Source organism: Pleurodeles waltl, chromosome 9 (genome assembly GCF_031143425.1).
Source record: "Pleurodeles waltl isolate 20211129_DDA chromosome 9, aPleWal1.hap1.20221129, whole genome shotgun sequence".
Classification (NCBI taxonomy): Eukaryota; Metazoa; Chordata; class Amphibia; order Caudata; family Salamandridae; genus Pleurodeles; species Pleurodeles waltl.
The window spans coordinates 421,045,570-421,067,777 of NC_090448.1; the positions used below are offsets into that span (position 1 = coordinate 421,045,570).

Consider the following 22,208-nt stretch of genomic DNA (forward strand, 5'->3'; position numbering starts at 1 on the left):
CTTGACTTGGTTGATCTTTTTTCATTGGCTTTAAATACTTATTAATGGCTAGTACATAGCGCTGTGGATTCATCTACTGGAATCTAAGATGGCCGCTCAGTTTGTACCAGGGACCTTCCTTTGTTTCAGTGCCTCTTTAGTGGACGGACTCTGATGTTTCCGCCTATTCCAAGATGGCCGACGGATCGGAAACAGGGTCCTCTTTTTATTTCTATTATCCGGAGCAATCGGCTGGGTGCGGTAGTAGACGCGCATTGGAGCGTCTACGCAAACACATTTAAACCTCTTCATGACACCTACCCAACATCTTCAGGTGCGCGATGCGGGGTAGGTTTTCCCGCTATTCCAAGGATTGAGCAAGTAAGCGCGGGGCTGCGGGAGATTCGTTTTCCGCCCCCTTTTATTTTAGATTTTTCTTTAAATATACAGCAACACCGTTCCTGAGCCTCGACTTCTGGCTAGGAACTAATATGCTTCTGGCATTTGACCTGTTTAGTGTACATTAGAATTTGACCATTACATTGTAATTTTCCTGTTAGGAGAGTACTCTCCTGTAGCCACAGAGACTTGAGCTCCTGTATTTTTGGTTGAGACTATATTTAGGAATTATTTACTTTTTTCAAGAATTAGTTTATGAGGGCTAAGTTTGACCATCATATTTTATCCATCCAACCTTCGAATTAAGTGACTTTCTTCATTTGGTGTTTCGGGCACCTCTCATGTGACTCATCACTGTGTACAGATTGTTTTGATGTGCTATTATGTTATATTGTTTTTACTTAGCACTACCTCCTTGGTTGATGCTAGCGCAGACCTAGGAAGCCTAATCTCTAATATGGGATTGTAAACCTTTATTCATTTTCACATACGACACGTTGAGGGTGTTTTTCACTGTTATTGCATCTTGTTCTATGCCTGTCTACACGCTGGCACTAATTGTTACCTGTTTTTCGATTCTATGCAGGGCGACCGTTCGACCAACTGACTCTGACAAAATTTGTCTTCCATTTGTAAGTGACTTTCCAGCACTTGACAATTCTTGTTGAATAGGAGAAGTAGTTTCTTTTTTTTGGGTCCTGAAGAAGCGTCACAGGATCATTTAGTGACCAAGTAAAGACGCGAAACATGTTGACCATTAGACAGGATTAGGCATACTACCTTTCCTTTGTTATAGAGTGTAGTGGGACATTATTCCCACCAACACTCCCCATATTTTTAATCTTGGCCTGTACCTTGTCTCTGCTTCATTAAAATGATGGTTTAGGTTCAGAGCTAATTTTAGTCCTCTCTTACTCTCCTTCTCTCACTCACTCTTCTTTTTCAGACAGTTCTCGTTCCAGACCTCCATTTGGCGATTGGCCTACGGTTAAGTACCACCCTGATTTCTGGGTGGTCCGCCAGACATTGCAGCACCAGTCTGACGAGGAGATAGCCCAATGATGAAACCTGTCACCCTAATGGGTGCGTGAGGGATCTCCTGAGATTAATCACAACCTCGCCCTTGCTTTCCAACATAACTAATAGGTTTTTTTGTCTTTTTGGAACAGTGCATCTATATACATATAACAGGTTCATTTGGGAGACCGTGCACTGGACCAGTAATCTCCCTGTCCCTATCCTTGTATGTAATAGTTGATGCTCCGTCACCTCACTAATCAAGATGTTGTTCTCCTCACTGAAACTGCACTTACTCTTCCCCTTCTCCTGGGAGTCTGTCTGGACTTCCTGGATGGTACTGGGGTTGTTGGGGTTGCCCTGAGGTCTCTTTTCTCCAGGAGTCTCCATTTCTGCTTCTGCACTGTCTCCTGTTCGATTTCTTTCTTTTTTTTTGCAAAGTGGCGTTCTGCTTCTGTTTGTTTTATACAACGCAGTGCACAGACTAGCGTCATTTTTTTTTGCGCTGCCCCGTTCCTAACGCCATGATGCACCGTTTTGTAAATACGGCGCAAGCATGGCGTTTAGATCTGTCATTACACAGCGTTAAAAATGTAGATGCATGCTGCGCTGCAGCAGCAGTGCATCGTTTTTTGTAAATAAGGCCCTAAGCTTCTTATTACGAGTACCCTAGAGGGATTGGAGGTAATTGTTGCACCTTATAAAATCTGATACCCCAGAGTTCGGTATTGTTTGGCTGCGATAATAATCGGCTGCTATGAGTTTAGCCCTCCAAATGGGACATAAGATGCAGATGTTGGTATCTTTGTCACCAAAAACCTGCTGTCCCGATATTTACCAGTAATTTACTTCTGGTATGTATCGACACGCCTGCAGATGTGTGCCCTGGGAAAATTGCAGAGGCGCTTAAATCACTCCCTGGTGCAGTAAACACCACACACATATAATCATGATCCTTGCGGGGTTTGCACAGGGGTAGTCTCATCTGGCTCCACAGAAATCATGCCCTAAGCCTGAAAAGATGCGTTATTGTACAATATCACACTCGACTGATGTAAACCTATCAGAATGCATTTGTTCCTAAATCCATTTTAAATGGCTAACGTTATTATACATACGATATTGTATCGTTTCATTTTGAGGAGCTACAGATTTCAGTTCGGTTCATACCCCAATGTAAATCAAATTGTAAAGTACTTTTAAAGTGGCAGTTCTGATATTGACATGAATGGCAGCCATTTCTGCATTATCTTACTGGAGGGTTCGAGGAAAAAGCACCATTGCCAGAAATCCCCTAAGGCAGCAGAAAGCTTCTAGAGGCATTCCTGGTAATCAAAAAGGAGTATGTGATACTAGTTTTATATACCTGTTAATGTCTAGTGTTTAATACTCTGCAGATGGAGAAATACCTGGTAACATTAATAGTGGACATGTTACTATCAAAGGGTTACAATGAGTATGGCAATCACACTTATGGGTCTTATGTCCTTATTGCAAGCTTTGGTTTCCTATCAGATGTAATGTTGCTCTGGCCGTTTGAAGGCCGCCCAGTGTCTCTCCACCCAGTAATTCCAGGTCTGAAGACATGGCGCCCGGTATCACTGGGTGCGGATTCGCACCTGGAGGAACCACTGCATGGACAAGGGCAATAGCTGAAGGTAGGATCACATCCTGGCACCCCCTCATTCCTGCAGCACCATCTGGGGAGCAGGTAGGTGTTCCCAAAGGCCCACTAAACCTCAGATGTGGCATAATCTGTCCAACCTCTTCCCATGGCCTGACCACCACTGGCCCGCCCGCTAACACGCTAGTGCAAAATGTCAAAGTATTTTACCCCGCTTTTGGGAATTAGGGGAAAAACCAACTTTTTCCCAGGTCCGACTAATTATCCCCTATTCCAGGGACAAAACTCGTAATTTCTGTAAATTTTGGTGCAGAGATACTGGGCGCATCAGAGAATTTGGCCCTCTGGTATGCCAGAGCACAATCCGCCAAACTTGTAGTGAAAGCCAAAGTGGTCAATGTGAATTTATATGAGTTTCCTTGTTCATGCAATTAAAGAGCTAACTCGCAAATCAAGATTAGGATGACCGATCAGTCAAATGCCAGGGTAGCACTTGCCATACTAAGAGTGTGAAAATGATTCTTAAATGGGTGGGACCCTAGGAATGAGGTTGAATTGAAAAAGAGAGGTAGGAACTCTAGCACTAAGTTGATCTGTATACTGAGAATTTTCCCAGGAGCCTGGTAGACCAATCTTGGTACCATGATAAAAAAGGCTAATATTTAACATACAAGGTTAACCTTGGCAGAAAATGTTGCCAAGCTTGGGGATGAAATGTTACACTATTTTGTTATGTTTAGGGGGAAGACACTTGTGAATTCAGGAGTCGTGTGCACCCTCTTAGAAATCATTGTATTTTAATGTTTTGCAGTATTTGTTTAGCGTTTCATAAAAAAAGAAGAGGCTTCAAAGCACTCCGATTTGCCTGAGGATCCAGAGGGCCGATATTCCCTGTATGGGAACTCCCATGGAAGAGTTTCAAAGACATGCTTCGAAAATTCAGAAATTCATTAGGAAAAGGTGAGAGTGAGATAAGGAGAACTAGTTTGCAGACAGCCTTTTCCTAAATCATCTTGCGTCCGTGCTACTGAAGTTCATAGGAACATATTTTTAAATCAGAGCTCGTGCTTGCCTCTCGCCCACTAGATTAGATAACATGACATAGATGTTAAAAAGCAGCTAACACGAGCATCGGCGTTCAAACACCGTGTTCTAATCTTGCTGAATAAGTCATCAGATGAGCTCTTGTTGAACTTGCTCCAAGCCTCCATCTGGCGCTGAACAAGCCCAGCGGCTCTGAGAGCTTTCACTGCTCATCCTGGCACCCCCAGCCGACGGGCTGCAGCTCGATGCAGGCCAGCCTTGTCCTCGCAGAGGCCGGAAGAGGGGATTGCCAATGGCGATGGAAGGCTGCCTTTCTGCCTCCTCCGGCAGCGATACCTTTCATGAGAGTGAGACCTTTCTGTGAGATGACCATATCCCCAACAAGTGGAAGAAAAGGAGGGCCTCAAGTATCAAAGAACAGTACCTTGTGAGGCACAAATGCCTTCGTGTCCAGCAGTGCACATTGCGACTAGGAGTGTGACAAATAAAAGTAATTTCCAACATTTCATGAAAATGATGCTACATTATGTGAAATTGTGCATAATTACGCAAAATGCAAATTTGCTATTTAGAGCTACATTATAGAGCCAAATGTGTCCTCAGTCAATTTATGATAATAGCAAAAAATACAACTGATGTGAGCACCAGCTGCTCACGTTCTGCCAGTTCCAGATATTCCAGAACTCTTGTGGTAAACGTTTACTGTGAATGGCTCGTAATTATGTGGCATGGCATATTGGTGTAATTTGGAATAACAAGCGCCTAAGGGACCAGGAATGCAATACAAAATTGCATTTTGCGAATGTAAAAACAGAGTTAGACATCTGCTGATTCTTGCAGACATCCATCCCTGCATTGGCAGGCATTCGGAGGGTTTCACAAACGGATGTTCTGCCTCACTACTATTAATGGGAAGGGATTATGGAAATCCCACTGAATTTTTCTACCACTTATAAACACTGTGGAAAAATATCAGGTATTACTATTAACCATTTTAATGTTAATTGACCGAATTTAGCGGGAGGAAGGCCGAGTCAGCCTTGCTAGGATTCAAACTTGGGACTTGCAGATCACGTTTTTCAACATCAAATGGTCATCTCTCTGCGCCATTTTGCTAGCTAATCCCATCTGCTATCTCAACATCTGATTGGCCATATTCACAGTTCAATTCTGTCTGTATATTTTTTGACTTGTGAGCGATGTGTGTGTCATTATGTGTATTCCAAAAAGTCAGTTAAAACTGAACCATCAGAAGTAACTTTCTCACTTCATGGAACATATATCTAACACGGTGCAGTGGTGTATTTAACCCCCTCTCTCTTGGCCCTCTAGTTTCATAAATCCAGTGCTCTTCTTTGGCAAGACGCTAATATGCATGCTTAGGGCTCTGTCACCTGTAAAAATGCAAAGTTGACAGGATGTTGGATGGACTCCAAGACTACATCAAATCAAGGCTGACTTTGGCACATTAAAGGCCATAGTGTGACCCTACAATCCGTAGGCAAACCTGGCTCTGTTGGTTCTAATGTCAGGGTCCACTAAATTGTGTTTTTGAATTAACTAACGGGATCTCAAAGAAGTGATGCTAATCCCAACTGGAGGACAAAGGCCAGGCTCTGTCAGACCATGAGGCTAACATTATTCAGACTTTGGGGAGACTGTTCCTGGGTCTGATACCAGCAGAGATTATAACCATCCAGACTCACGATAGAGAATTCCTTGGTCTGAAAGGAACGGAGTGGCAGATTTGGCAGACAGGGTGCTCAGTTGGAAACTAGGGGCCTGCAGCCTGATTTAAAGATGCTGGAACTTAAGTATGTCAGCCATGGAGACTGCTCAGTTTCTAACGTTGGTATACTCTTCTGATGGTCTGATGCATAAGGGTCGTCATGATTGGAGGCTTATCCATTCAACTGCTTTCCAATATAGAGGTAATGGTTCAATGGCCAGTTGTTACTCTCTTACTGGCATGTAAAACGTGGTGATAAGGGACAATAAAATACAAATAAATGATCTCACCCCATGGCAGAAAGCTCCCATGGTAAGGGTAAAATTTGTTTTTTTTTTTAAACAAAATCCCACTTTGGTGTTAAAAGTCTGATGGAAAGTACCATCATTTTGAAACTACTGTCCATCAAACTTTTAATAAATTGTCAGTAACTGCTCTGATGGTGGTTTCTGCCAATGTTTAGAGTTGTCCAAAGGGCTTCTGGACAACTTTAAATGTGGTGGAGGACATTTGATATGGCTGGAGTAAAGTACTCCACCACACTGAAGGACTTACCTCTGCCTGCCAAACTCAAAATCAGCCCCTAAGTATACTTCATGCTCCCTGGTCTGCTCTCATCTCAAGAACAGTCACAAAAGGTAACTGGATTGTGTAGTGTCAAGGGGTATTTCAATTATGTGATAAGGCCCTGAGTAAAAGAAATGTAATAAAAGCCACAGCTTTTGGCTAGGTCTGCATAGTAAGGGACAAAGCATCTGCTAAAGCAGCTGGAGCAATACTGATCAACTTAATGAGAAGGATAATTAAAGTGTAATTATTTGTATTCTATATATCTATATATGTCTTTAGTTAATAGACATTTCTACTCAAAGGAAATGAAATAACTATTCATCACTGCCTTTTAGTGTTCAACTTACTACTTCTAAGAAACATTTTGTGGCAAAAATATCCATTATATTGACTACATTTTTAAAGTTAATAGATGTGGTGTTAAGATTAGTAAACATATGCTTACATTGATAATGTAGAAGTAAGCGACGTAGAGGATGTAATATTTATGCAGGCCGATATTGATGACTTCAATGTAGTGCCATACAAACCACCATGAATATGTATTTTACGTGAAATACTGGTCACTCTTTACATTCAGATCAAATTAAATTTGTTTATGTTACCTTAAGCACTTGGTTTCTGTTTAATTCATCCATTCTCTCCAACCATGCTCACTGAATGGCCCCTGTACACATTTCCTTCTCATACCTCTCTTTCACCTGCTGCTTAGTGTTTCCCTTTTTCTGCCTGGCTTCACAGATCTATATGAGTGCTATATGAGTTGTATATTGAGAACCGTATGAGTTGTATGTGGGTGATTATTGTATTTAGGCTCAGATTTAAGAAAAGTGGCACTTCACATTGCGAAGTGGCACTTTTCTGGCACCCCTCTGTGCCCCCCTCACGCCACCATGTGTGTGGTGTATTTAAGATACAGCGCACCATGGCGGTATTAGGAACAATTGCGTCAAAAATGTTGATGCTATTGTGGCGCTTGTAGCAAAGTGCAAGGAGGCCCATTAATTCTAATGGTTGTGCCCTTTTAACTCCTGCTTTCCACAGGCATTAGAAATGACTCCAAAAATAGCACAATGGAATCTTGCGGGCCTCCTTGCGGCGGAACGCCCCCTTTGCATACATTATGCAAGGCGCATGCATAATGTGGCGCAAAGGGTCGCAAAGTGGTGCAGTGCATGCATTGTAGATATGGCGTGGCGATTTTGGCAATCTAACGCCACATTAGCGTCAGAAAAATGATGCTAATGTGGCGTTAGATGGTGCAAGGCCATCCTTAAATTTGGGCCTTAGTGTCCAGTGCACCTCAGCTACCACACCACTTGTACCAATGTGGACTCTGCCAATGAATGGACAGGATCTGACAAATGACCGATCAGGCCCCTCTTTGTTTGGGAAACTAACTGTTTTTCAGAGTAGACGAAAGCCTCAAAACCCTAAATCACTCCAAGTGTTACTTTTGACAAGAAAATCTGGCAATAAAGCAGTTATGATTCATGTCTATAACTATTATGTAGCATTCACCTGATATACATTAAAAACATTTGATTGCCTGTACTTAACTTTCCTTCCACGTTTGCAACATATTCATGTTTCCACACGCCAGATTCTAATTACATCATTACTGCAAACACCACACACATAATACAAACTATAAGGTTAACACTAGAATGGGGTCGGAATTGGAAGGTAAGACTTTCCCATATGCAGATGACAGCCTAATCTCTCTTAATTATCTGTGATGGCCCAGCCAGCGGGTAATTCATAAACAAAACATATTTAGTTAATTCTCAGGGCTCAGCTTCAACTTGTCCAAGTCCATTGTTTTCCTGAAACTTCAGGAAGAAGTTGTGAAGGGGAGTGCCTCTGAATTACTCATTGAGTTCCAAGAGTTCAACTATATAGGAGTGCACATATCAGTGATTGAAGCAATTTGGTGCCAGGGCAAATGGCTGCTATGTTAGATAAATTGAGACAAAATACGCGAATATTACTCAAGTTAAATAAGCAAAAAAGATATCAATTGACTGTGAAATGTTGTGTGATATTCTTTTTCTATAAAACAAAATATTTCTACAGTATATTTAATAATGCTGTTTTCATATTTTTCTTAGTGCCAAGAAAATAGATTGCTTTTAGAAGGGATAATTGTGCATAACGTAACATGTGGTGACAATATCAGACACAATTTTAATTTGTTTAATACTATATGAGAATATACTGTTAACTATGAGTTCTGGTTGATGTGGGTATAGTAATGTAGACAGTATCAAACGTAAAAAAGACATACCAGTCACAGCTTGAAGATATGCCTTAACATTACCTCCCAGCGCCACAGTCCTTAATCAACCCTGGACTTTTACACCACCCTTCTGTCGTTTCTAAGCGGGTCAAATTACATGCATTACTATTCACCGTTTGAAGCGTAATTAATTTACTGACCTTGGAATGCCAGAAGGACTAATTCAACCTTATTCGAGATGTCAGCAGTGTGCACTTTAACTCTCTAAGTCATCTTGCTATTTTGTCTCTATTTCGTTTTTTGCCTCTACAAAGTTATTGCCTACATACAATGTATCAATGTACAGATATTGCCTTTTTATTGCAATTGCATCTATGTGGCGCTTGGTACTCCTGACAAGGCTTTAAAGCATAAATATACATCAGTACAAATTTCAGCTTTATAAAGTGAACTTTAATACAAAGCATCTCACAAAATGGTACACAAGCTCAGCAGACAAATTATCACATCTTACTAATCAGTTATTTTCCACTCAAGCACAAAAACATTCCACATCCCCACCAGATTTCACAATATAGGCCGATTCCTCTGTTACCTCTCAAGCACGCCAAGTCACTCATACCCAAGATATTCTTCGTTCCAATGGCCGGCAAAAATGTATATAAGTATTACTAAATAAACTGACTTCTGAACATCTCATCAGGTGTATTTCCCTGTTCTCAAATATTTTACATAAGCGTCTGAATTCCTCAGCATTTGTCTGACAGAAGGTGACAACCATTTAAATTCAGCATACATCTTTCCACGGGGCATGCCTCCGACAACACCTGGCCAGAGAATGTAGAAGGTGCATATCCGGGTGAGGGCTCACTCAAGAGGGTCCGGGGTGGCTCACTACATACCTTCCCCAATCAGTCTGCAATTGTAATTTTTTGATCTGACATACAAAGTCCCTAAGACATTGGATCGGTTGTGGGTTTGGCCAGAAGTTGTATCGCTGGTATTGTGAGTGATCCAGCGTTCCGTCTAGGGTTGGGTCAGATTGGGTGCTCTTGGCTCTCTAGGTTTCTCTATCTGTTTGACTCAGGATTTCACTTTCAGGGTTGGTTCTACAGGGGCTCCATGCTTCGGGTAGATCCTCCCCTTCCATGTCTTCCTCTTTGGATGGCACCCATTGGTTAGCAATGGCTACTTTTCAGAACCAGGAGATGTTTCTTGTGACTGTCTCGCTGCCTTTTCTCTCGGTGATCATGGTACCATCTACTCTGAGTTCCGTCCACACCCCCAGTTCGAAAGGCATCCTGAACTTCCAACCTGGCCTGGTACTCCCAGCTCCCCTCTACACATTCCATTTACCTAGGTGGGGGTCCTGTGTTCGCATTATATTTTTTTTAGTATATGGTTTGGGCTCCCCCTAGGGTCACTTTTGGTTATTGCTATTTGCACTATTTTCCAGCCCTCTTTATTCCTATTACTGTTAAGTAGTGTATATAATTAGTGTATTACTTACCTCCTATTGGAGGGTTGCTCTTCTAATAATTTGTGGTGTTGTGTTCCAAAAATGAAGTACCTTTATTTTTATACAACTGAGTTTTTTCTTTCATATGTCTAAGTGCTGTGTGACCATAGTGGTATTGCATGAGCTTTGAATGTCTCTTAGATAAGTCTTGGCTGCTCATCCACAGCTACCTCTAAAGAGCCTGGTTTCCAGACATTGAAGCTTCAGCCTCAGGAGTCCACTATAGAATTGCTAGAAAAGGAAACAGCTCTTCACCACCAGCTCTTTTGCTTGATGCCAGCAAAAGTCAATATTTATACCATATTTCATGCACAATACTTCCTTGTAAACACTACGAGACAGATTTACTACATTTTGGCATAATGCAGCACAGCAACCAAAGTTGTTGCATTTCATCAAAAAAGGTAAGAGAAAAGGAGCCCTGTCTCTACTAAGATATGGCACTTTTTTCATCTCCTCCAGCCAGTGTTTAATTTGAGCCAGCGGTTGTAGATGTGGCCTACTGACACTCAATGAAAGGCAGAAAAACTGTGACATAGGGAGAGCAAAAGGATGCAAAATAACCTGTAAGATTAAAACAAAGAGGTAGGGAGTGTCCGGTGGTGGTTGTAAAAAGCATAAGGTGGAATCAAGACTATCCAGTCTTGGTATTCAGTACACCCGGACCTTTGATATCGCCGTCCTCTGGCTTCTTTGCAGAACTTAAGGTTCCGGCACATATTCTTTTACAAATTAAGCACTGCACCCAGCACTGCCATACACTAGGCTGCCATGCGCAAACATGCACACCTTTCCAGTATACAGCAAAGCTAAGTGTGTTCTGTCTAGCATAGATTTTGTACTGCTGGGGCACCCTACAGTGCGACACACATGCTAAGTTGGAAAAACGTGGAGACTTTCAAAGGTTTCTCAAATGCTATGCAAGCCTGAATCAGACATAATTTTATGGCACAAATCCCTGTCTATAAATGTTCGTAGATAGGGATTAGCATGGGTGGTTTCATAGGGACACCCATTGACCACTTATGGTATGCCACTGAGAGAGTGCAGCTTATTCACTTAGAAATTAACGTGTAATGTTTATGAACTAATGCGTAATAATGCCGCATAGAAAATGTATTAATGTATTTTGCTAAAACGTGCACTTGAAATGTGCATACGGGGAGCGGCCGCCAATATATACAGTGACTAATGAAACTGATTAATAATGATGAAATGTTATGTTAGAATATGATTTTGCACTAATAATAAAAGGTTATATGTTAAAGTTCTGCTAATAAATCATTAAGCCTTAGTTAGCATGAGTCGAGGCCTAGCTGCCTGGTTTCATATAAAATGTGTTTTTCTAACGTGCAGTGTGCTGACTTGCTGAAGGACATGAACTGGTATTTTTCCAAAGCTAGAAGATGAATGTAACTGTACTAGATCCGTTCTCAGGAAATTCGACTTGCTTAGTGAAACATTCTGGCTGAATGCAACAGTGTAGACTACTCGCAGGTACAAGGTCGCCTGAAGCTGTACAGACAATGGAACCGCTGACTAAAGATGCAAAGAGGACCACGAGAGTATGAAATCATACCGGACAACCTACCCGCTGAAGACGTCAATCATAAGGACCAATAAACTACGTGAGAACTGTTATGGGGTGACAAATTTAATGAAGTCATTAAAACCCTATTGGAGGGAGATAGTGGGGTGCTGACCCCCAACCAATTAAAACTTAGGGGATTGTACCACAGAAAAAGGATAAAAACCCTTGACACAAGGAAGTAAATCAGAATAGGAGACTAGGAGATAGAGTTAGGGAGATGCTTTAGCGATTGCTATGACCCAGACACTTTGTTACTCTGCATAGAGACTTTGCTGTTTGGTTCTTCAAACCATCCTTGCCCTTATATTGCCCATTTACACTTTACCTCCTTATGAGGGAAGTGCCCCTTTTTACCCGACTGCTGAATTCCTGGCTGATGGCGAATCAACTGATGTGCTGGGGACGAAGACCGAACCGGAATGCTAACCCAATACGGAGGGTAACTATATGACAATGAAATTGTAATTGTCTGTTTGCTTTTCCTTTCTAGGTACCAACTGCTTCTTTTGACAGAGACCCTAGATGGATGTTTTTCTAAATTGGTGTTGCTAAATTGTTTTGCATGAAGCCCAACATGCCAATGCTAATTCGAGGATAGATGAGGGGTTCACTAAACTGACGAAATGACTGAATATATGCTTTGTTGAATAATGTGATAATGATTCTCTGCTAAGGATAACCTATGTTGACGTCGTGCTATATTCTAATATTCGTAATTCCTGCCGTGATGAAATCTTATCAGAGTTGCCATATTATGACTATGCTAATGTGTTTCTTGGTTTTGAGACTAATAAACTTACTCGTAGAATTGTAATCAATAGGGAATAAACTTCATATAATAGTACTAAACTGGTGTGCTTATTCATGACTGCAAGGTCATGGTGGTTTTTGAGTTTTATTCTTGTCTTTGACTAATTTGAATTGTCTTATTATGTTAAATATTGATGACGTTGTTGACATATTGATTGACATGCTGATTAGTCATCCCGTCCTAAGGTGTCTTCAATCAGGGTCAAAAGATTAATTGGCCTAAAACGAGTCCCAGAGTGAGTAAATTAGTCATAAAGGGACACGTTAACAGTTCTCGTTGCAGGGAGTGCAGTGGTGTAGTGTAGAGTGGTGCAAAGTAGGGCAAAGTGCTGTAGAGTGGAGTGATGCAGAGTAGAGTGGCATAGAGTGCAGTGGCATAGAATGCAGTAGTACATAGTACATTGGTGTATAGTACGGTGGTGGAGAGTGCAACACTGCAGAGTAGAGTGTCAGTGCAGTGATGCTGTGTGGAGTAGAGTGGCACAGAGCAGTGGCGTAGAGTACAGTGGTACAGAGTAGAGGGCAGTGGCGTACAGTGCAGTTGTTTAGAGTGCATTGGCGCAGAGTGCAGTGGCATAGACTGGCATGGGGTAGAGTTACATAGAGTGCAGTGGAGTAGAGTGGCATACAATAGAGTAGCAGAGAGTGCAGTAATGCAGAGTGGTGCAGTGTCATAGAGTGCAGAGTAGACTCATGTGGCATAGAGTGTAGTGGTGTAGAGTGGTGCAGAGTGGAGTATTGAGAGTGGTGTAGAGTAGAGTATAGTGCCTAGAGTGCAGTGGCATAGAGTAGAGTGGTGTAGAGTGCAGAGTTGCAGAGTAGAGTGTCAGTGCAGTGGTGTAGAGTGGTACAGAGAGCAGTGGCATAGAGTACAGTGGTGCAGAGTAAAGGGCAGTGCAGTTGTTTAGAGTCCACTGGTGTAGAGTGCAGTTGCATAGAGTGGCATTGGGCAGAGTAGAGTGCCAAAAAATGCAGTGGAATAGAGTATATTGGTGCAAAATGCAGTAGTACAGAGCAGAATGGTGTAGAGTATAGTGGCGGCCAGAGCAGTGTTGCAGAGTGTCAGCTTGCAGTGGTGTAGAGTGCATTGAACTAGAGTGCAGTGGTCAGAGTTGTATAGAGTACAGTGGCGTAGAATAGATTGTTTCAGAGTAGAGTGCAGTTGCATAGAGTGGAGAGGTGCAGGGTAGAGTGCAGTGGCATAGAATGCAGTGGCACAGAGTGCAGTGGCATAAAGTAGATTATTTACCAATAGAGTGAGGTGGCTTAGAGTGGAGAAGTGCAGGTTAGAGTGGAGGTGCATAAAGTGGCATAGAGTGTGATGGCATAGAGTAAAGTAGTGTAGAGTGCCGTGGCATAGAGTGCAGAGGTGCAGAGTAGATTAGAATGATGTACAGTGTATTGATGTAGAGTGCAGGGGCATAGAGTTGAGTGTTACAGAGGAAAGTGCATTAGCATAGAGTGTATTAGCTTAGAGTGCAGTGGCGTACAGTGCAGCGTTGCAGAGTGGCAGAGAGTGGAGTTGTGCGGATTAGATTGGTGTTGCCTAGACTGGAGTGGTACGGCGTGCAGACGAGCAGAGCGCAGTGGTGTAGAGAGGCGTAAAGTGCAGTGGCTTAGAGTAGAGTAGTACAGAGTAGAGAGGCATAGTGTGAAGTAGCATAGAGAGCAGTGGCATAATGTGGAGTGGTTCCGAATGGAGAAGAGTGCAGTGGCATGGAGTGGCGTAAAGTGGAGTGATACAGAGTAGGGTGCAGTGGTGTGGAGTGGTGCAGAGCAGAGTGGAGTGGAGCATGCATGGTGTGGTAACACACTGCCATTACAGACAACACATTTTTGATTGAAATGACCATTACATTTGCACAGATATACAGTTTTTCAAATCAAACTATATTGTGCACAGACGATGATGTGTGGAAATTGCATCACCTAATGCAATGATTTGTTTTAATCGTGTAAAGGTATTTGTTTCCAGCACAGTTCAGAATTAACAAAAATGTGCTTGATTTGTACTTCTAATTCTGATATATTCTGAAGTCTATTTAAATGTTGTCATGTGATAGAAAAAACTCTTTCTAAACCCCAGTATCCAGCAAGATTGGCGCATAAATCCTCTCACTTTGAAGTCAGAGAAAGGAAAGTAAACACTAAGTTCCCACCGAAGACAGAGCCTGACATTTGACTTTGTTCTTTGAATGCACAGCAAATATGGTAAGATAGGAACAAGATTTACAGGCCTGTTTACAGAAAGGGAGCACTCGGCAGGATACTGTAAACAAGGTTTTGGCAAGGGAAGGGACGAAGACCTGGAGTGGTTTCTATGTTGCAGGATAGGTCTGTACACCCATTCCATCAGTTTGCCACCATTTCCTATGGTACAGAGCTTCTGGCACACCTCTTGTAGGGTTAGTGCTAGGTAGCAGACATGAAATAGGGCATTTAATGATTATTTAAGGTGGTTGTAAGTAAGGAGTTGACCGGGGTGAAGATGGTAGTCTGCCACAAGGGTTTGGAAATTTAGTAGCTCACTGTTCAGAAACAGAGTCCCCAATTTTAAGACACCTGCAACATGCCACTGATGGAGTTTCTCTGAGCACAGCCATCCTGTGCGAGTGGGAAGGCTTAGCAAAGGTAGTGCAGGAGCATAGGGTTTCTTCGTGTCAGTGAGTTTACAGGTTCTGGCAAGGCAAGAGAAAGCCATGAATGATAACCCCGGATGGTGATCCATGGAATGGTCAGTAGGAAACGATGAGCAGTGCATTAAGCCTTCCTTAAAAGTCTTTACTGGTAAACCCCATCTCATGCAGGGAGGTGGGCAGAAAGCCAGTGAGCCACCCATTGGACATCTGCAGCTAAATAAAAGCTTTCTAAGTCCAGAAGATCTAATCCACCCGCAGTCACAGTTAGCTTTAGAGTGGAAAGAGCTCCTGATGGCGCCGCAGCGACCAAATCAGATGTGTGGCCTGTCTGAAGAAGGATTGAAGGACGAGCAGGGGAAGGTTTGCAAAATAATACTATCATTGGGGTAGCACACCATCTTCGCTATTTCCACATGGCCTCTACAGAAAGCAGAAGAGAAGACCAAAAAGCAAACTGGGCTTGGAGGGACCATTCGCTCTGCCAAGATTTTCATCCTGGAAATCAGTGCAAGAATGGTAGATATTAATCACTAGGTATCAAAAGGTAACTGGTTCCCAGTTCAATCTGAGATCTAATTGTGTATGAAGGCGAAAACAGTGCCATATGTTAAAGAAACACTAATTAAATTTTAAAATTTGTAAATTTTGTTTGTGCAATTTACATCCCAAATATTTTGAAGATTCTATGTGTACTTGACACTTAGGGATAACCCAGATCTCTAGTTTGGCTTTTGCTCAATTTCAAAACCATATAAAGACATGGACTAAGCGGGCAATTGCCTTGCACAACCTTGCAAGGGCTCTGGCCCCTGCTCACCCTTCACAAGCACTAACAGCGAACCATTGCACAGAACAGTTTGCCAAGGTGGATGGGTGTTGATTGTTCAACCACTTGACAGTGCCCATTCTGTTTCGCTCCTGTGTGCAGACAACTCCCAGGTACCCAATACCTTCAAATAGTCTTGGTGGACCCATCTTGTCTGATTTTAGGAATCGTCCCACCTTGTTCTTCTCTTCTTTATTTATCCAGTTGTTAGCAACAACCCTTTGAATTACTTGCCGTGGTCCCCCCTTTTGATCTCGATTTCATCCTACTCTTTTATTATCTTTGATTGGTAGTCCGGGCTCCCATTTCTAAGATAAATGTAGAGTCCCAAACATACACTCTAGTGCAGTGAAACTACAGACAAGTTATGGGTGCATCACATCCTGTCATTAGGTGTGAGACTGTCACCCACACCATCTGCCCTGCCTCTTTAAAAAAAATTAGGTTGAAAGTCCATGGGCGGTGGGGTAAGCCAGATGTTTTTGTTCAATTTGTTTAAACTAGCATAAGGTTAATTACCTTAATGTTTCCCAAACTGTTTGCCAGGGGTTTTGAAATGTTCAGAAACATAATCAAAATACTTTCTCTTCAGGAAAGATCGGGTAGATTTGGGTAGGGGTGATGGCCTTGCTGTGAAGGGCATTAATTTACTACTGAACAAGGACGTAATGTGACACCTGAATGTAGTACACCAGGAGGCACTCACAAAAGGTCCACAGTGAATAGTGCTATGTTAAAAAAGAGTAAATAAATGCACTGACAACATAGTGAGGCATGGCCTCTCTTGCGTGTGTCTGTAAAACTGATGTTTGTTCTTGAATTTTTGTCCTGAATTTTGACCCTTTGTCCTGAATTTTTGTCCTGAATTTTGACCCTTTGTCCTGAATTTTTTACAGTCCTGTCCATAATTTGCCTCAGTGCCAGGTGGTCACCCTATTTGTACTAAGAAATTATCCACATGGTTGTTGGTGATGTACGGACCTGTTGTGGTCTACGACTCCGGAGTATATTGACAAGCGTAGGAGACACTTGGGTTATGTTGTAATTTGTGCGGTTTAAAAGGTCAATCGGGTGTGGTTGACAAGTCGAGTTTGAGTCAAATTGTGTGAGTGAAAACCTCGATGGACAGTTGGCAAGTTCTAAAGTGCACTAGAACAAACCATTGACAAGTTGAGAGTAGGATTTGTGGGTCGAATTCTGCTTGCGAGGGCGGGAGCTGAGAAGGAGAGAGTAGCAGCCGAGGCTTCAAGTGAAATCTCTGTAAAGTTCTGAAGTGATTGTGTTACCCTTCCTGTAGTAAACCGGCAAATTTTGGATTTTGTTGTTAAAGGTGCTCGCAATATTTTGCATTAGTTTTGTGTGAGGAGGACAAGCCGCAAGACTTTGTCAGCTGCAGTGTGTGAGTGTGATGTCTTTTGAGCTGCGCTGGGATAGGTCAGTTGCTGAGAGGGGGCGCGCACGGATTGGCAGCTGTCCGTGAGAGGCAATTGGTTGAGAAAGGTGGGTGAAGAGTGTTCTGGGAATTAAAACCACTTCCTGATTAGATTCTAAAGCAGAATAAAAGAAGCAAAAATGAAGTTTTTCAAGGCTCTGAAGAGTGCTTTGAGAGGAGATACATACATTACTGCGAGTGTGGGGGAGTCTACACCGCCTGAGGGTACTCCAGCTTATATCGTAATGGAGGAGAAGGGAGTCACGCCATGTCTTTGGTTAAAGCAGTGGTGCAAATTGACAGAGAAGGAGGGATGTTTAGCGTTTCCGGAGTACGGGACGTTTAATGTAAGAATTTTGGAAAATTTGCGAATGATGTTAAGTGTACAAAAACCGCCTCCGCGACCAGCTCAGTATGAGGCATTGTCAATCTGGGATTTGATGGCCATATGACAGAGACAGCAGAAATTTGAAAGGAGAATGAAAAGAGCAGAAAAGACTTCAGCTGAGGCTAGATGGGATAATGAGAACAGGATGTGGAGAAGGGGAGTAGTTGACGGACTTAAAATGTTTCCGGCAATAACACAAGAATCCGCAGTTATAAGACAGACAAGGGCTCTAGTAAGCCAAAGGAGACTCAGAGGTCTTGGGCAGACGCAGATGATTCAGACGATGAAGAGTTTCTTAATCAGTTGTTACAAGATCGCCTGCCACTATATGCCATAAATGATAACATACAGCGCACTAGTGTGGGTTCTGAAGACCCAGCACAAAATAAGGGCATCACAAGTATAGGGCAGACAAGTGATACAGTTTTGATACAGAATGGTGTCAGTGGACCCACTGCGCCAGACACACAGATACAGTTGCAGGCACCACAGATTCAGAGGATTTATCCTGATGTTCCAGTATTAGAGACAACTACGAGTCTGATGGTGCCGCCTGATCCGGTATACACGCGATCAAAGTTAGTGCAGATTGAGCCCACTCCACAATTGCTGCCCCAGCTGCAGCAACAGCTGGTTCCGAGTTACACTCCAGTTGCAGGACCGCAGTCAGTAGCTACAGCACCTATGATGAATCAAGCTGTAGGAGTTAATGCTCCACAGGGTTTGGGACTTGGTCAGACACCAGCTGCAATATCATTGGCAATTACTGTTGGTCCACCAGTACAGCTGTATGTTCAAGGTAAGCCTGGCGTATGTGATCAGGGAGTAATGACCCAAGAGGCAATAAGAGGAGAGTCCATAGGACACTTGCAGAGAGAACAGACAGTCGAAAGTTCTAGATCCTTGTTAGACTTTAGTCCGATTGGGGTTCCCTTGGAGACAATGAAGCAAGCAGGGTTGGGAGCACTAACCCCACAGGTAATGAGTACAAATACGACACAGACACCAATGGTGCAGTCTGGAAATATTTTGTTGCACGGCTTAACAGCCCAACAATTAAACGAGTGGTTGGATGAACTCAAGACTCCGCAGACTACTACTGTGACCGCAGGAAGGGAAGAATACCTGAATTTTGTGAGACTGGGTGTAGAAGCCATGGAACTAGTGGAAGGAACAATGGGGGTGAACAGACTAGAGTCATACACGGAAGCAGAATTGAGGTATATGTGCCCCAAAATAACTAGAGAAGTGAGCAAGGTGCATCAGAGGTAGGCAGAGGTAGTTACAGATCAGACTTCGAGCCTAAAGATTTTGAGCACATGAGGTCTACCGGAATGAAGGCACACCTCAAAGAAATACTGCAGAGTGCTCAAATTTGGGGAGCCTTAGAGAAATGGGAAGGCAGATGGGCAAAGAAGAGAGATAAAGAGAAAGGTGATGGTCCGGAACCAAAGCAGGCTAAAGCCGCACCGGACACGGGGACAATAAAAATGTTACCAATGAGAGAAACAGCCGGAGGGGTTCTAGTTCATGTACCGTGGTCTAGAGGTGACATTCTGTCATTCACAAATGACTACCCCAGGTTGAGGGAGAAGCCGTTAGAGTGGTATCAGCAGACGGACAGATTTGTGAAGCTTGCAAAATATCTCTGGGAGGACTTGAATACCCTGTTTGAGATTATAGTTCCACCTGACTTATGGCTTGAGTGCAAGAGAGGCGTAGATTGGCCAACAGAGGAGCCGGCAAGGGATAAGGTTACTGGAGCACCATCCGCAGAAGTGATGAGGTATTATCATAAAGTGATTGAGTTTTTGAAGCAGAAAGTGTCACCGAAAGTGACTGATTGGCAGAAAATTGATTGAACATCACAGGAGGCCAAAGAGTCAATTCATGCTTAATATGAGAGATTGTTGAAAGCGTTCAAACATTACAGTGGCACTGAGGTCATTGAGCCAAAAGACATGAATCATCTTGTGTTCAGGTTTGTTGAAGGGCTGAGACCAGAGATTAGCCAGATGATTAAGAATCATTTGATCTGTTGGCAAGCGAAGCCGATTGATGAGGTGTCGCAGTATGCGAAATACTGTAGTGACGAGTTTGAGTTGAAACAGAGAAAGTTGAAAGAGAAGGTGATGGTGATGCAGATTAAGGCAGCGCAAGCAGGAATGCAGGGAAATGGAATACAGCAGGTGATACAGCAGCAACCGCAGGGGAATGGAATGTTTCAGGCACAACAAAGAGGACGAGGACAAGGAGGCTTTGTGAACCGTGGTCCAGATATAAATACTGTTGTGGTTCAAAATGATGTGCAGGGGATGAAAAAGGTGTCACCATGTCACGCGTGCTGGGGCGTGGGGCATTGGAAGCGGGAATGCCCAATGGTGGTGCAAGATGGTGTTGTTCAACAAAGCAATGATGTCGGTACATTTCAAAACGTGAAGGGTCCAAAATTGAGGGGTCAAAATCCGAACTTTCAGAATAACATGGTGCAGATGCAGGGTCTCCAACCCGTGCAACAGATGCAAATGCCACGTGTTCAACCAGCACACATGCAGCAGGCACAACAGCAGATTCCCATGGTACCTAGGCAGCAAATGCAGATACTATTAGCTCTAATGGGACAGCAACAGGTGATGCTTCCTCAACAGGTCACAGGTCAAACCTTGAGTCAAAATAACACAGTACAACAATTCCCATTGCGTTGTGAGGATGGAATAAATGATGAATGGTCGGATGATTGTTCAGACAGTGAGGAGTGCAGGCTTGCAGCGTCCCTAGAAGTAGACCAGAGGGGACCCTATGTAGAGGGGAAGGTGATAGGTCATAAGGTTTCGTTCCTAGTTGATACAGGAGCTATACGCTCTACAGTTAGAAGTGCAGAGGTTCCGAAATTACCACTTTCGGGGCGCACCATGAGAGTGGTAGGAGTAGCAAACCAGTTCCTGACAAACCTGATTACCGATCCGGTCCAAGTTGAGATTGGTAACTTCCAGGGATTACACAAATTTGTAGTTTGTGACTCGAGTCCTGTATCCTTATTGGGAAGAGACTTAGGGCCTGATTCTAACTTTGGAGGACGGTGTTAAACCGTCCCAAAAGTGGCGGATATACCACCTACCGTATTACTAGTCCATTATATCCTATGGAACTCGTAATACGGTAGGTGGTATATCCACCACTTTTGGGACGGTTTAACACCGTCCTCCAAAGTTAGAATCAGGCCCTTACTGTGCAAAACAAGGTGTTCGATTACCTGTTCCAATGAAGGGATTGAGGTGCAGACAAACAGTGATGATGAAGGGGACAATGGTCAGTTTCCAGAGTTAGAGACGGAGACCCCAAATGAGGAATACCCTTTGATAACCCTATTCCCAATGCTTACAATGACTGATTTACCACCTGAGTTGCAGGGAACAATGACAGAGAAAGTGTGGGACCTGACAGAAAAGGAAGTGGGACTAATAAAAGGAGTAGAACCGGTCAAAGTAGAGGTGAAGCCAAATGCAGTGTTTCCCCAGGTACCACAGTACCACATGGCACAAGATGTCCTTATTCAAGTAGCGCAGATAATTGCGGACTTTGTGAAGCAAGGGGTTCTGAAAGAAGTGCTGAGTAGTCTGTGTAATTCACCAATAATGTGTCTGAAAAAGCATTGTGGAAAAGTTCAAATTGTGCAAGACTTGAGGAAAGTAAACAAGATTGTGGTAAAGTGTTGCCCCATAGTGCCAAACCCAGCTGTAATCATGTTTCAAGTTCTGTGTGATGCAGAGTGGTTCACCGTTGTGGACTTATCTCAAGCATTCTTTTCGGTGCCTCTTCATGAGGATAGCTAATTTCTCTTCAGTTTCAAATTCCTGGATAAGGTTTACAGTTGGTGCAGAATTCCTCAAGGGTTTTCTGAGTCACCTTCCATCTTCAATCAGATATTGAAGAAGGATTTTGAATCATTAGAATTGCCTTTCAGTTCGACCCTAGTGCAGTATATTGATGATTTGTTGATTGCGTCCAAAACAAAAGATGACTGCAGGTGTGACACAATTGCTTTACTGAACCATTTGGGAAAGAATGGACATAAAGTGTCCCCAAAGAAGCTGCAATACTGTCAGAAAGAGGTGAAGTACTTAGGTCACCTGATTGAGAAAGGGTCGAGACAAATATCCAAAGAAAGGGTGACAGCCATACTGCAGATGAATCCCCGACAACAAAAAGAGACCTTAGGATGTTTTTGGGAATGGTGGGCTACTGTCGTCAGTGGATCCCCAACTTATCAATTACCTCTAAACCCTTGATAAGACTGACTATCAAAGAAGTTCAGGATGGCCCGGGTGCCATAACCATGTCCGATAAAGAGATGAATGCATTCATGGAATTGAGGGAAAGTATGTGCAGGGCACCAACTTTA

At 43.0% G+C, this 22,208-nt stretch overlaps 1 long non-coding RNA gene across 2 annotated transcripts in view; it reads left to right on the forward strand.

Annotated features, from left to right (window-relative positions):
• Positions 1–232: 232 nt before the first annotated feature.
• Positions 233–22,208, forward strand: part of LOC138259460 (uncharacterized) — an 82,522-nt gene continuing 60,546 nt past the window's right edge. For both annotated transcript variants that reach the window (XR_011198736.1, XR_011198737.1), the window contains exons 1-2: positions 233–360; positions 965–1,010. This is a non-coding gene — a long non-coding RNA (uncharacterized lncRNA). The remainder of the gene's footprint in view (positions 361–964; positions 1,011–22,208) is intronic.